Below are 16,031 nucleotides of genomic sequence, written 5' to 3'. Positions count from 1 at the left end.
ATAAAAAAAAAAAAAAGAAAAAAGAGAATTAATAAGATTTATTTGAGGGAGAGGGAGCTTGGCTGTTTTTCAATAGAGTACATTCTTCTGCCTCCTTGAAAAATTTCCGAAGTTGAGACAAAAATCTCTAGTAATCTAGATGCAGGCTTTCCCTCTCCGTTTTATAACATGGCACCATTCCACGTTATAGAAGATTTGCAGGACATGAATCACCGAAACTCGTTTATAAACGGAGACTGAATCCCATTTGGGAATCTGGCTTTCCCCAGTTCTGAGGAATTAATTTAAAAATCTGCTATTTCTCTTTCTAAAAGCTGATAAAATAATTCAAGTTTCCTATCTGTACCAAATGTCTTCTAATCTCTACCGGAAGAAAAAAAAAACAAAGACAGGGTGTAAATATCTTATTCAGTAAATGTGTAGGAGTACACAAGGCCAAACTTTCAGTCTTATGAGACATTTGTTTTGTTGGGGTCCTTTTCCTGTCAAGCACAAGAAGAAAAATTCCCTCCTCACTGCTTTCTCTAGCTGCCAAACAGCAGCATCAACTCTGAGATACTGGAAAGCCACAGCAGTTAATCTTGCAGGCACCCCAGTCTGCTTCTGCAAGGAGAAGTGAGAAGTGTCAGCAGATGACACAAGCTCAGTGCAAGGATCAACACCGCAGCATTTCATTTTCAAAGCTCTTGGTCTCAAAGCACCACCTACAGAGGCAAGCATTTTAGCAAGACATTTTACCAACAAGGGTAGAGAAGTGCACCCCAGATGGAGTATGTCACCTGTCTCAGCTTCTAAGGCCAACTTGCAACTGCACGTGCATTCCAGCAGTTTCAGTTCTTCCTTTTTTGTTCTGATTCCAGGACAGTTAGACACCAAGAGAAGACAAATAAGCAAGCTGCAGACTGGGAGAACTGCAAGGTATTTCCAGGTGGTGATCTGCATGAGAAGCAGCTCTACCTGGCAAGGACACGAGATGACAAATTCATGAACAAGTGCTGTAACTCAAGGATCATTTTACGAAAGCATTTAGTACCTGTTGGACAGCACAACATAAACACACAGAAACTGAGACTCTCAGGACTTGCCTTTTGAAAGAAGGGAAATAAGTAGCAGAAGCAGATATCAAATACTTTGATCATATCAATGTATACAATTTTGAAGTGGATTTGGAAAGTACAATGGAAGACTCCTTAGCATTAATCATGTAAACCAAAAAAACCCTACCAAACAAGAACAAGACAGAGACCACTGGGAAGATTACCCCTGCTGAGACTGATGATATGGAGAAAAAAAAGCACAGTGATACTGAAGAAGTGGAGCAGTCAAGCAGAGCAGTGGACTGAAAGGGCAGTACAAAGAAAAGAAACACTATAGGAAATTATGATTTTTTTTCTACTACAATCAAAAGGTAACTTTTTAGGTGACTTTTCTTGTTTTTCAAGCAAAACGTACTTTGCACACTTTATCTTTTGCTCTTACTGATTTATGCCTGTTTTCAATTAAACTGTATGCTAATTTAAAAACTCTTAGTCCTACTAGAATAATTTTTTCACACATCATTTAGTGTACCCCACACAAGAGTAGTTCCCAAGCCAGACACTGCATTTAATGTTCCTAGAGTGAAATTTTCAGAAGAATTAAGGCATTTTCAAAGGAAAATTTGGTGTCTCACCCCTGATTTTGGAAGTCTTGCTGTATCAATTAGTCATCAAGAACATGTTTAAATACAAGCACACCAATGACTACTTATGAGCACAGCACTGCTCTCCAGATGGTAACAACAAAAACCAGACTCTTCTGAGAAACACATTGAACCCAAATACTACCAAAAATAGACTAAATATGTTTTGGGATATTTGCAAGCCTGTTCATGATTTATTGTTGTTACGTATTAGGACATTATTATTATAGATTACCCCTAGGCCTTTTCAGACATCAGAAAAAGCACGCTAGAAAGGTCTGGACTGCAGTACAAGTGAAGGTTGACTTCACTCTACAGCCATTTCCTAAGCAGGGTTTCTCCATCCAGCTGCTGAGTTTCACCAAGTTTGTAAGGACACTGAGTACACTGAGATCTCACCTCCCTGTCCTGACTGAAGTGAACCTGAGCAGTGTGTTCAAAGGTTACTGCAAGGGAGAGAGGACAGACAACACATTATCAGATAAGCCCAGCTTCCTTAGGAAGTCAGCTCAAATTAACAAGCATAGATTCTTCTGCCATAGAGGTGCAGATGGAAAACACCTAATCATCTGAACAAAGAACAAAGCAAAGGGGTTAAGGTTAAGGGACACTACTGGCCAAAAGAGTATTTTTCATCTTCTATGTTATTGTGCTGTGCAGGAGAAGGAAACAGCTCAGAGTCACTTGCACACTTGTGTTTTAACCCATTCAAAATTTTTCTGGATACTTACTACAACTTGAAAATTAATTTTGTATGGAGATGAAACATGTACTTTCATAAATCTGATTCAGCTACACACATTTCCTGATATGCTTGAATTTGATGACCTCATGATCGACACACTTCCTTGAATTCTTGTGCTTTGCAACACAGCATGGAACAAGCACAGTGAACAAATGCATATAAGTCTGATTAACTAAAAAACACCTCTTATCATGACTCCAATGGCTGTCTACCCACCATGTCTTTTCAATACTTAATACAGGTGGCAAAGCATAGAAAAAAAATGCACCCACTTTTATTTTTTTCAGTACATAAACCAGGAATCCAATGAAAACACAGAGAGATTTCCCACTTCTTTAGTGCCTATTGCATTTTACTGACACATTACTGGAAGAAAATATAATCCAATTATTTCAAAGCACATTTCAGTTTTGGAGGATATTGTTAGCCACTGTGTAGTTCTCAAAACAGCATGTCTTCAGATAAAAATGTCATTTGCCAACATTGTCAACTGCACTTTACTCAATGTCAGGTTCAAGGGCCAGACCACATCATGCAGACTCTACAAAGACTGCAGAATAAAATTGCTGTTCCTTAAAAGAGTCATGTTATCTGCAAAATTCTGTCCCTGCCGGTTCCCTTCAGCTCATCTGACCTTATCAACTCACAAACATTAAAGAAGTTGGCCTTATTAATGAGAGTTCATTTTCCTTTATCTGGAAATGTCCAAAAACTTATTTTGAACTATACAACCTTTAATCTTCTTTCCATCACAGGAAAAGCCTAATTAGTTTTACAAGAGAGCACTGATAATTACTGAAGCAATTCCAAATGTGTTTTTTTTTAAAAAAACCGGCAATGACCCAAGGGTTGGAATACTTCATTGTTTACAATAAAACCTGTGGTATTCAAATTATTTTTAAGGTACAATGAACCAAATCCAAAGAAAGTCTCTCTTCATGTGTCCAAAGAGCACATAAATAGATCAAATGCTGAAATGTAGCTTTCACGTTAAATAATAGATTGAGAATAAAGAGCAACAGTTATGTGATATCCTTTTAGAGTGAATGTAAGGAATGAGAGTCACTTACGAGAAATAAATTGATTTTTTTTTTACTAATCAAGGAAATGGGCAATTCCTGAAACTATAGATCCATATTTTCTGACAAATTCCTGTTGTACTAATCTTTACTGAGACTAAAAGCTCTCATGACCTGTCATCGTTCCTCTCTTAATAAGTATCTGACAGATCACATGAAGACATACTGCAGCATGTTGTCATGTATTTCCACCCTTCCACTGGGGTGGGCAAACGCTTTTCTCTCTGCTCCACACACAGTGGGCCCTCATTCTCCTTCCAATCTTGACAAAGGAGGAATGTCTACAATATAGTAGGACATTATCAGAACAAGTCAGTCCATATGTAATTACACAGCAATTGTATTTCCTCTGTTTATTTCCTTCATGTGCTGTTTTAATTGTACATTTTTCTCCCTGGACTTTTTCACTTATACATATATACATGCATATCCCTCTTCTGAGGTGACAAATTGTGGAAATTAAGTACTCAGAAATACAAATATTGACTTCTACAGTGGATACACATCAGAGCTGGTCTCTTTCCTAATAAACTCTCATACACAGGCTACAAGAAATTAATATTAACCACACACTTCATGCATGTACATGGACTCACTCTCATGACTGCTTATGATATCAGCACTCCCTCATTCTCTTGCTGCTTGCAGCTTCCAGTGGAGCCAGGGACCCAAAAGACATGCAGGCACACTAATTCAGCTTTCTGAGGGCAACACTACTTTTCTGATCTGCTCCTCTCACAGAGGTCCCTGGAAAGGGCTTATGGTCCATTTGTAGATCTTGTGGCAGTACAACAACCCAGTGCCTCAACATAAACTGACTCTTCCATGTTGTCCTCTCTACCCATCTAATGGACTTAGATGCTGTCCAGACACATACAGCCTCACCTCAGTTTTAGTGTGCACCTTCACATTATCCCCTCTACAAATACGCAGCACTTTCTTAAGTGTATTGCCCTAACTGAAACAAATCACTTATTGCAATACCAAAGGCACAAGATGTTGTTTTACAAGTAAATTAGCACCCAGCTTTCCATTTCCAATAATTTAGACTGATCACTCAGGTCAGGCAGCACACTGTCTAAAAAGAAAACATGAAGGAAAGTTCAAATTTTACTTTCAATTTTTGCTAAATGACAGCAAAAAGAATGCAAACATAGACTGAAATCTCTCAGTCCACAAAAATAAGATGATAAAAATTCCAAAGATTTGCAGAATAATTTAAATGTTAAGTTTATATTATATGTCTGTTGGCTGGGTTTTTCTATCTTAGAAAGTTTCTTTATTTTCCCGGATGTAAAAAACCTAGCAACACCTTAGGTGCTTCATGGAGGATCTCAGAATAGAAAATACTGCTTAAAAGTACTTTGCAGGGATGTTGTCCTGGTTTCAACAGGGATAAAATAGTAAAGCAAACTCTGCACCATTAAAATAATGCTCAGAAAAAGAAACAAAGCAACGAAGATATGAACATTTTAAAATAATACACAATGGCTAGGATCCATTATTTTTACTGCTGTAAAATAAAACAATGCTTTTCTATAATTTCTTTTAGAAGTTAAGAAAACCAGAGAATCAAGTCCCTGTAAATAACCCACCAGCAAGTGCTGAGACAGCAGTATCTGCAAGGGTAATGATGTACCTCATTTAAAATTAAAAGCAGCTTATACAAGACTGAGACTGCTACTAATAGGACATAGAGTGAGTCAGTTCCACAAGTCTCTTCTAACATGATTCATGCTCAGAATAAGAAAACTAAATAGAAATTTTCAAGGCCACATCTCACATCTTCACATCACTTTCATATAACCATCATTATAGCACCTATAACTTGCATCTTCCTCTTCTCCCTCAATCCTCACTTGAAAGTGAGATTCACCTACTGAAGTTCTCTTGGTTTTTCTTGTCTCCTATGAAGGGTGACTTTAAAAAAGGCCTGAGGAGAGGAAAAAACAACCTTGGATTTTACACACACGAGTCATTCCAACCTTTCTATCTATGCTTAACAGGGTTCTTCCTTCCTCCTATTATTAGTAAACCTCACAGTTTACTTTTCTCAGCATTGAGCTGGCAGATAAAGCACAAAAGAAGAAGGATTTCTTACTTAGTAGCTTCTGATACCAATAAATTCTGCATACCTACACAGTAGAATGGAAAACCTCTTTCTGTGGAAGATTGTTCATCACATTTTTCATGCATTGTTGCTGATATGTTTAACTTTTTTGTTTCACAAGTCAGCAACGAAGCAGCTATTGTTTCCAAAGTGCTGAGCAAGTCTGACTGCAGGAGCAAGAGACGTGCGACAATTCTCAATGATCTCTCTGGTGGCTGCAGACTGAGGTGGCCAGACGTGGGGCAGGAAAGGCAGAGGCAAGGGGAACCTGAAGAGCTGGACAACTAAAATCTGGGTGTAGTTATACGAGTCATAAATTCTGCTTCAGCTTATTTTTTGTTTCTATTCTATTTAGTGGTCTATTCCTTAGGAAAAATTCTGCTCTTCATTAATCTAGTCAGGTCTATCCAGACACAGCACAAGATGCACAAGGCCAAGCACATCCTTACAAATTCGCCTGTCTAAATCCAGAGATTGGCAGAACCTTTAATTTTATAGTATGAAACATCAACATCTCGTTTTTTCTTCCTTGTGTCAAATATTCTTCAACAAAAGCTCATGACAGTCTCACCTCTCACAAAGCATTATACAAATCACACCACCTCAAACATCTTTAGAGAGTACTCTGCTTTTCCCATTTCTGCAACTCCCCAGACTAAAGAACTATTCACAAAGTCTGCACGTGGACTATAAATGTGAAACATATTTAGATGCCAATATATATGCTTCAGGGAATTAGGTATTTTACTTTAGAATATTATATACAGAAAATATTTGTAGACACAGTAGAAGCGCTTAAAAAGATCAGATATCTATGTTGGTATTAGGAATGCAAGTGACAAATACCTTATTTTGTCCAAGTAAGAAAATTTTAAAAACTAAAACCAAACCAAGTCACTACCATTAAATATGGCAAAAATTAATGGTCATTACTTCAAAAGAAGAGATCAAGTGGAGGCAATTTTTGCCAATACTTGTTAAATTCTTAAAGTGATCAGCTCGTCAGAAAGGTGGTTTAAGATTGCGGCATCTTATTGATCTTAGTTCTCAGGTCTCATGAAACAAGCTGTTAAATGCTATCAGTGACCACCTATGTCCTCTGAGGAGAGGGTAGAGGGTATTTCACAGCCAAGGAGTGAGTGCTGCTCGTGACTAACTCACTGCAGATTTATGCAAGATAATAAGCCTCAGTAACCACATATATACACATATTGCTCTGGAATTTGCAAACACATAAGAATATGACTAATTCTAACTTACAAATGAAGGTATGGACATACTCACATTTGCCGGAGCCCAACTACAGGAGCTCTTTGCTTAGTCTTCGGTACAGGATAGCTGAATGTTGAACTGGGCAGTCACATGAAGCACCTGAAGTTGAAAGACTCATATATAACTACTTGAGGATCACTCAGAAATATGTGAAATTATAAGTATACAATCTGTATTTGAGTGTGTAGAGACACTATTTTGCTGAAAGTCTGTTAGTGACCTAATTCTACAGCAGCTATTGTAATGCTGAGTGCTTGCTCCCATTTCTGTCTGCAGTAATCACTGCCCAAATTCCAACCCAGAGCTACCTACTGATTAGCAAGCATGCATACACCAGGGCAAAATGATAGCAGACAAGAATCTAATGTTTTCAAGAATACATTCTTTGCATATTAACACCAGCTGCACCACTCACTAGACGAAATATGAGCAAGGAACCGGAAAACATGCAGTTTTCCAAGTATCAGTTATCACAGCTCAAACAAATAAATACATAAAAGGTATCGAAAATAAAAGTCGTAACAACTTTTTCTGTATGGATCCAGTTACCTTACAAAAGCCATTGATCCAAGAAGAGAAAAACTAGCCATTCATTAGCAGTGGAAATGGTTTCATCCAGTACAAAGTCGATTCAGACTCAGGATCAAATTATTACTTTGAACAGTTTGGGCTTGTTCTTGCAAAGGCTAACACAATGCAACTATTTAGTCCAGAGAGGTTACTTGGTCACAGTTCTCAACTACCTACACTGAGAAAGGATTTAAACTTGGCCAGTATAAGACATGAGAGGAAAGGCCATGTGGTAGACCTCCATTGAAAAGTGAACATTGTGAAAAGTAAAACTAATTAAGTATTAGCAAAGGTTTTTGCAGGAGGAATGAACTGGCTGAAATAAAAATAAGATTGGATATATTAGTAAGAAATTCTAAATATGGGTTCAATTCAAGTCTTTCTATATTAAAGCCTTTAGTTAATATTACTCCAGTGCCAGACTAGATTAGCACAAATCATGCACAGATCTCACCGTAATAACAATTTTAATGATGAACAAAGACAATATGCAAGGGACAAAATACAGACTTTGAGGTAAGACTTAAAGTAAGGGTCACATAACATCTTGCTGGATTTACATCAAGACTGACCCTGTCTTTTGAAATATGTGGCAACATTTGGTCCAAAATTTCCCATCATCTTGAAAAAACAAACAGACCAATCACATTTAATTCAGACAAGGCTGTTCTATATTGGGAATTGTGACAATGCTGCTCTAGCAGATGAATTATGAGTTACGTGCCTTGAGACCTGTGCACTAAAGGCTTCACACAGCCATGACCTTTGGAAATGTGTAGAGCAGAGGGAAGGAGAGGAAAAGGAAGAGGAACAGGTAGACTCTAGGGAACAGATATTATTATCCTCACAAGCAAGAAAAGCCCTAAAAGAGTTTGATATTTATGTGAAACTTCACCCACACAGTACTTCAGTTCTTGTTGCACATAATTCAAGATAACCCTAAAGTTTACAATATAAAAAAATTCATCAGGTTGTTTTTTTTTTCCTTTCCTCTCATCTCCTCTCTGTTTTTGTGCTGGGAATTAAACATTAGATGTTTACCTCCTGGTTTTTAGCTCCAGAGTAGCTGTAAAAATCTCAGAGTCACGCATCTCTTGCCCCAAGTGCTGAACTTGATCCAAAACATGAATTACTGTGAAAATTATTTATAATTGGAATACTTATATCTTATATTCACCCTCTGGGCTTCAAAACCTACAAAAGCTCCACCTATAATACTGACCACTATCATTTTCTTCCAAAGTTAATTTGATTTAGGAAGCATTTTTGCCCTGGAGTAATATTATAACCAATTATTTGAGAAAGATATTTTGAAGCTCTGTCCTCACTGATTTTATACTTAAGAAGCCATTAGATCACCCAGTTCAAGAAGGGCAAAACCATGATCTGCCATACAAACATAGTTACATCACATGATGAGCAGCACTGCTGTCTTTCCACAAGAGGTTCTGGATGACTGTGCTAAATCTTGTTTGGAAAGAAGGGCTGCCAGGTTAAGGCAGATACCACCAAATAACCCCAAAAGGCATCTGCCTGCCCAGACCTGTCCTACGCTAAGCAGAGCCAAGACTCTTCTTTCACTTTTCCAAATTTTCCTTTCCTCTGGGTTCTCCAAGGCATGTAGGATGTGCAACTCTCAAACATGTATGTAATTTGAAATGCAGCTAATAAATGTACAAAAAATATGAATATCAGGTATTCTCAGGCCACCCTGATGAACTGCAGTGTGGTGATGTCTTCACCCACAGCCTAAAAGCTGCAGATGGACTCACCATCACACTGTTTGAGACCACCCTGATTTTGGACTAGACAACTCTGCAGCAAGTTGCCTGGGTCACCATCTGACACAAAACAGCTTTTTTTTTGTTTGTGCTTTTGTGTTCAAAGTGTTTGAAATGAAGAAAAAGCAATTTTTAAAGCCTTAGGCTGAAGCGTGTGTCATGCCCAAGGGCACAATGTGGGGGGCATTCAAGGGCATCAAGCCAGGTGGGAGAGGGCTGGCTTGCTCTGCTCACTACCCTAGCCAACCTTGCCATAGGCCATACCCACACCAGAAAAAATTCTTAACTGTGCCTGAGCTACTTACAGTCAACTGAGCCTGCATTTCCTCTTGGAGGGAAGTAACTGATTTATTCAGGGAGCAAAACTAGCTTAAGTGGATGGCTGAGGCCCAGAAATAAAACACAGACTATTTCTGAGCCAGATTGACAGTGTAAACCACCCTCAACCACCCCTGTTACTTGTACTTTTATTATACCTTAAAGCAACTTATGCAATGATGACAAAATTATGCAAGCATAAGAAGCATTCCAGCACACTTTTCAGACACTGTTTATCACCTAAAGAAAACACTCAAATACACTGCTTTATTTAAATTTCATGATTACATGCTACAAATTACCAGGCAACCTTGATATGAAACTATCAAGGTTCAGTCAATATTATAAAGCTGTTATCAGTGCAGCTGTAGGTACAAAGCAAGCATAAATGCATACCTCTATTTTTGAAATTTATATATATTCCAAAAGAAAGTACCTTCTGACTGATGATCAAAATGCAGTAAGCTATACTGGCAGAGAACACAAGCATAACATTACTCATCAATATAGAACCATCCCCATCCAAAACAAAAAAAAAAAAACCAACAAAAAACTCCACCAAAAACTAAAAAACCGCCCCATAATAATTTCCTAGCCAGTGATACTATATCACTGAAAGTGGCTGACTGGGGAGGGAATGATGCATCATAAAATCAACCTCAAGAAAGGGCTATTTTATCTACTTAAGGAAATTTCACGAGACAGAGGCTGGCTGAAAGGCTCTGCTTTTGGTTCTACATGAATCTGCCCCTGAATTGTTGGGTATATAGATGAGAAAGCAAACTGCCCCCTGACAACACACAGCATAATAGGGGGGGAGATGGTGCTAAAACCAACCTGCCAACACAGCAGTCCATCCTCTGCTGTGGTCTGTGCTAAGGGTCTGATTTTTGGCAGGGTAGGAAGTGAGGCAGAAGGAGCAGAGAATTGCCACAGTGCTGTCCTTGTTTTCATGACATGTGCTTTTATAACTTGTGCTCCCTGAGGTAAAAGGCACAATTTGGACACAACAGCTGGCAACTCAGCAGCTCTCTGCCTGTGGGATAAGGGAAAGCTGGCTCTGTTGTAGCAACAGTTGACCCCACTCCAGTGCCAGCTCCAGACAGTGCACAGAAAGGAGTGGGGACATATGCCTTTCAAAACCTTATACCCTGACCAACATTCATACCAATGGCTTAGGAGTTATTTTTAGCCTAAGCACTTTCTGCTTACAGTGAAACCTGCTACTAGGAATGATTCCAAGAGACAGCAGCAGGGACAGGCAGACAGCAGCAAAGGGGCAAAACCCCTGTTGAGCTTCTGGTGCTTGCAGGAGTTCAAGGACCTTATGGACACACAGCAGCAGGGCTCCCACAGTCTGTCTGTAAATGTAGGGACTGCAAATTTTCCAGAGGAAAGAGGAGAGCAATGAGCAGCAAAAAAATGATGTGTATGAAAAACAGTCCCTGAGATACTTCTCAGGGACAGATAAGAACTTCCAAAGATAATTTATTCTAATTAAAATCTGTTAGTTTGTAAGTCAGTAAGGAAGGAAGGCAAAGAACACAGGGGACTTCTGTGTTTTCTAGTGATAGATATCCTAGCTGCCCCTCAATCCCTCAAAATACAGATAAGAAAGTAGGTCTGTTCATCTAGGAATTTATATGGCCCTCATCATTGCCCTGCTAATAATTCTGGAAGAAATCCATATGATTCTGAAAGATGATCCCTGAAGACATTTAAGCACATATAAAACCCAAACTTTTGATGCTTCAACCTAAAAGAGACATGTTTGAAAATCTCACTTAGCTGCAGGTAAGTATTAGAGAGGGAGACAAAATAAAAGGAGAAGTGATGATAAATTTTGTAGACACTAGCATGCACGGATACAGTCTCATCTTTGACAAAGCCATACCACTTGCCTGATGCTTAAACACTCAAGATTCACAAAGCAATTACTCCCTGCCTGTATCTGCTGACAAAATGAGCACAGAACCAAAGAATCAGGTTCCAAAGAAAAAAGCTGTTGGTTTTGTTTAAAGACATAGAAGAAAGAAGCAGGAATGTTCCCTTTTCCGAGGCAACCCAAGTCACTGCAGCACTCGCCTGCGTGGGGGGGTGAGGAGGATGGGTATCAGAAACACGTCGGGCTACTCAAAGTGACAGATGAGTCAGGACGAAGCCTCCTCCAGCCCTTCTGTCGATGGTATTTCTCTCTGCAGCTTAAGTAACCACAGACTCAGTGCAACACTCACGTCCTTGTGACAGGGCACATTGGAAGTGCAGGATCATGGTTTCTAGATCTTGGTCCCAAGGATTATTTTCATCTTTTACTTTAAACCATTTATGGAACAAAATGTATCAACCATCTTTGGAGCATAGAGCACTTCTCAAATCTCATCTAGAAGCAATTAATTTTTCTTCTTTTTAGACAGAAATTTGATGTCTACCAGTCTAGAACTAATCATAACTAAATCTCAGAGGGAAAGAAAAATATAATCTATCTGCATCAGCTTTGTGATATATGGCATTCTACAAGATACAATCAAGTATTTACAAATATCTAGGTTGCTTAAATACATCTTTAAATACACCTTTTCATAAAGCACAAAATTTGCTGCCACACATTCATTGGATTAAGCAAGCCAATATTCATACTCTAAAAGATCTGTTTCTAATACATTTAGAGATTCTGTTCTAGCATTACCTATGGACGTTAATAAATACAGGTATTTTTTATACATTTTCTAAAGTCCTGAGCTGCATGATGCTGAAATATATGTGACCTTATAGCCAGAGATTGTAACTCAACAAGAGCCTGAAATTAAAGTCCTATGAATACCTGCTAGAGTAGCAGCAGCAGCTTTGCCACCTGTGAAAAAGTCTTTTTCTCTCTCAGACGAGCATCTCCACCCATACAGCTGTTCCCGTGTATTCCCAATTTGCCATCGGCAAGTTTGTGAGAATGCCCTCACCTAAAGGTTAAGTCTCTCCCTTTCCTCAGCACACCTGTAAAGGGATTTTGCACAATCTAACTCACAGATAATGCTTGCCACTGGTTGCTCTAGGTGACTAAAGTGGTGCGTTTGGAGGGTGCACAATGGAAACTGTTATCACTTAGTAATGCTGATAAAAGTTTGAATAGGTGAAACAGCGATAAGATGAAAGGATGCAAAGACTTAGTAAAGCAGACAAATCAGGTGATCTACTGACCCACTAAAAGTTATATTCCAAACCAGCTCCAACTTAATGATTTTTAAGCTTTCCTTTTGTGAGCTTCTGCAACATTTTCTAGGGTAGATCACAGCCCTGCAGTCTACTGACACTAGTCTGTCTTTTCTTAGACCTCTCTGAAGTAACCTGCAGACCCATCTCCAGCTAATGGCCAGCAACTCATGCTGAGAAATAACTACCAAGTGCAGATATGGTGCTTGCTACTCATTCTGTGGATACACTCACAGCACTTGCTCCTGACTTCTTCACATCCAAACCCTTCCCCTCATCAAAGATAATTTTTGTTTTGATCTTGATTCAAATTGTGGCCAAATCCAAGAGACTTCTAGGTCTGTTCTCACCTTTATGTATAGATATCAACAGCAATCAAAGCTTATGTTTATCACCAAAATCATGCGGCATAATTTGGTTGATAAGCTAAGGACAAGCACAGACTTTTTGAAGATCAAGGCATTCATGCATTCTTCCCTACAGGATGTATAAAGCTTTATATATAAAGCACGTGGGCACTGATGGATCTACATCAAAAAAACATACTGTCTCAGCTGGCATTGCCACATGCTGATTTGAAAGGGAACATGGCATGACATAAAGTTTAATCTTTCTCACAGCTACTAAACCTGCTTAGTCTTATTAGCAGTCTAGGTTCATGCTGTGGGGTTGAACTAAGGGTTCAGGAAGAATTTAAAGAATTCTTTTACAGTAAGGCAAAAAGGCAGAACAGACTTCCAGGTGAGATTTTCAAGGCAAGTCACACTGCCTTGTTTAGGTAACAAGCTGAGTTTCAAATATAGCAGAAATCAACCCAATTCCCAGGCTTTTCTGAAGGAAATTTTGACAGGACATGGCCTTGATAATGGAATGTAAATATTTTACTATTTTTGCAACAGTAATTTTAAGTGCAAAAGTCTGTTGAAAAGAATCAGAATGACAATTTCTACACAACAGCTCACCATCCCACTCTCCTCAGTATTAGGTGGTTATAATACCTATCCAGAACTTCACTCCCATTCATAACAAACTTTCCAAGCATTCACCAGCAATGACAATTGAAAAACAAACCATGCATATAACCAATTCCTAGCGAAGTAACACACAGCATGCCAACACAACATAGTCAACTCAAATTTACACGTTGAATTTTAACAAGGGAATAACGTTCTTTACAAAAATGCCTCAAAGATTTTGAGAGATGGTTTTCAAACACGGTATCTACACACATTAGAAATTCAATCACTCAAAACAGACAGGGCTGCCGCCGTGCCAGAGCCCCTGTACAGCCAGTGAGCGGCAAGGAGCCCAACATGTCTGGATGCTCCCAAACACAGAAGGGGCTCTGACGTCCCCTCTTAAAGTCCATCTTTCATAGGGGTGCTGCTAATTTAAAAATAAAATAAAACAAAATAAATTAAGTTGAACTGAATTACAAAAGGAGGCATAAATAGTATTTACCCGCTGCTCAGTCCTCGAGCCAGCCAACCTGCCGGCCAGCAGAATGAGCTGTTGACAAAACACAGCCTCTATTTAAGTCGAAGGCTCCGGGCAGCGGCAGAGAGGAGCCGCCGGTCTCCCCCCGCGCCCCCGAGGGAGGCTGCCGCGGTCTGCGCCCGCACTGGCTCCGGCCCCCGCCGCGCCCCCGCCACCTCCACCTGTCCCCAGCCCCGGCCGAGCCCCGGCCAAGCCCCGAGCCGCACCACAGCAGGCAGACAGGCAGCTGGGGGGCTCCCCGAAAATCCCCGCCGCCGCGCTGGGTCCCGGCGGGGCTGCCAGCCCCCCCCCTCCGCCCCTCCCGGCCGGCACCTCCCCGGGGCGGGCAGAACGAGGGAGGGATGGAGGGAACATCCATCATCGCGCCCCTCGGGCCGCCCCCTCCCAGGTGCGAGCGGCCGGGAGCGGGCGCCCGGCGCGGTCCCGCACTCACCCGGCGCCGCCCGGCCGTGCCCTGAGGGGGCCGCATGCCGCGGGTGCGCGGGCGGTGCGCGGCGCGGCCCAGCTCCGGCGGCAGCAGTGCGCAGCGCCGACAGGAAGGAGGGATGGAGGGAAGGAGGGAAAGAGAGGGAGGGATGGAGGAGCGGGGCTGGCGGGCTGCCCGCGGGAGGAGCCTGAGCCGCGCACCGCCCGCCGCCGCCCCCGGCCTTACCCCGGGCACCGCCGCCTCCCGCCGCCCGGCGCGGCCCGGTTTGGCCCCGCTGCAGCGGCCCCGGTGCTGCCGGGCCGAGCTGCCCGGCCCTGCGGGCTGACGGCGCCCTTGGGTGGGGGCCGAGCTGCCGGGGACACTGCAGTGTGGCGGTGTGGCTGGGTCCCCAGCGGGCTGTGGCGAGTGTGCTGCGGGGAGGGTGAAGGTCCGAATGTCTTCTGAGCCTTTCGGGTTTTCCCTGTGACACGGTAAAATATCCTTTATAGAAAAGTATTATACTGAATCTTCCAGCGCTGCCACACCTCCGGGACTGGACGTGGTGGGCCTGGCACCACAGACGCAGGCGATTCTTAATTCATTTTATCTTTGTATTAGCCACTATTTTTTGAGGTCTGAGATTTGACCTCCAACATTTCTTTGAAGCCACAACTGTTGCATGTCAGCCTCCCTTTTAAATTAATCTTGAAATCCTCACAATCCCACAGTCTCAAGAGTCGGGCAATTAAAAAAAAAAAAAAAATTAAAAAATGCCACGAGACCCATAAAATCAGAAGAGTTGGCGAGCCTCTGGCTTTTCTCTTGTGCCCCAGTCAACCACAGGAGAATGGGGAGAAAAAGTGAGTGCTGGATTTATCTTGTATTTTTCTGCCTACATTTTCCTAGTGTAGTTTTCCAAGTTGCTGCAGATTGTTTATTTGTCTCACAACCCAGATGATAGAGAGCTGCAAATACTTGCATGGAATTCCTGGACCAGACTTGTGTCCCATGATGGGCTAAATAGATGATTTCAGGTCCACAAATCCAGACTCTCCTGCCATCCTGCACGTTGCTTCCATGGTCTAAGTGAACACAGGCTGTTCTGTAGAGAAGAAATCTACTGCTGTTCTATCTCCTTTCCAGCATTTTTACTTCTGCAAACAGAACTGGAGGTTCAGTAGACCAGCAAGATGCACATGAACATTGTGGCTCAGTCATGCATTGAGAACACTCTTCAGGCCTTGAACCCTGAGAGACTCTGTGTTGGCCTGTGTCATCTCAAGAGAAAGGACTGAGTCTCCTTTTACGTATACCATTCCTGGATTATATTAAACCTGATTTGAAGAGAAGCCATGGGCTGTGAATCCC

General features: G+C 41.2%; 1 protein-coding gene across 3 annotated transcripts in view; it reads right to left on the bottom strand.

The window, feature by feature from the left end:
* LIFR (LIF receptor subunit alpha) overlaps positions 1-14,813 on the bottom strand; it is a 53,665-nt gene extending 38,852 nt beyond the window's left edge. Inside the window, exons 1-3 of one of the 3 annotated variants that reach the window (XM_058864985.1) lie at positions 14,464-14,534; positions 14,222-14,269; positions 6,900-6,986 (exon numbers count right to left, since the gene is read on the bottom strand). The gene's annotated coding sequence lies outside the window, so the exon portion shown is untranslated. Of the gene's footprint in view, positions 1-6,899; positions 6,987-14,221; positions 14,270-14,463; positions 14,535-14,690 lie in introns of those variants that run through there. The other 2 variants (XM_058864986.1, XM_058864987.1) reach the window with 2 other exon arrangements.
* Positions 14,814-16,031: the final 1,218 nt, after the last annotated feature.

The sequence above is a fragment of the Poecile atricapillus genome, chromosome Z, assembly GCF_030490865.1.
Source record: "Poecile atricapillus isolate bPoeAtr1 chromosome Z, bPoeAtr1.hap1, whole genome shotgun sequence".
NCBI classification, from domain to species: Eukaryota; Metazoa; Chordata; class Aves; order Passeriformes; family Paridae; genus Poecile; species Poecile atricapillus.
This window is presented reverse-complemented; position numbering and strand designations above follow the sequence as displayed.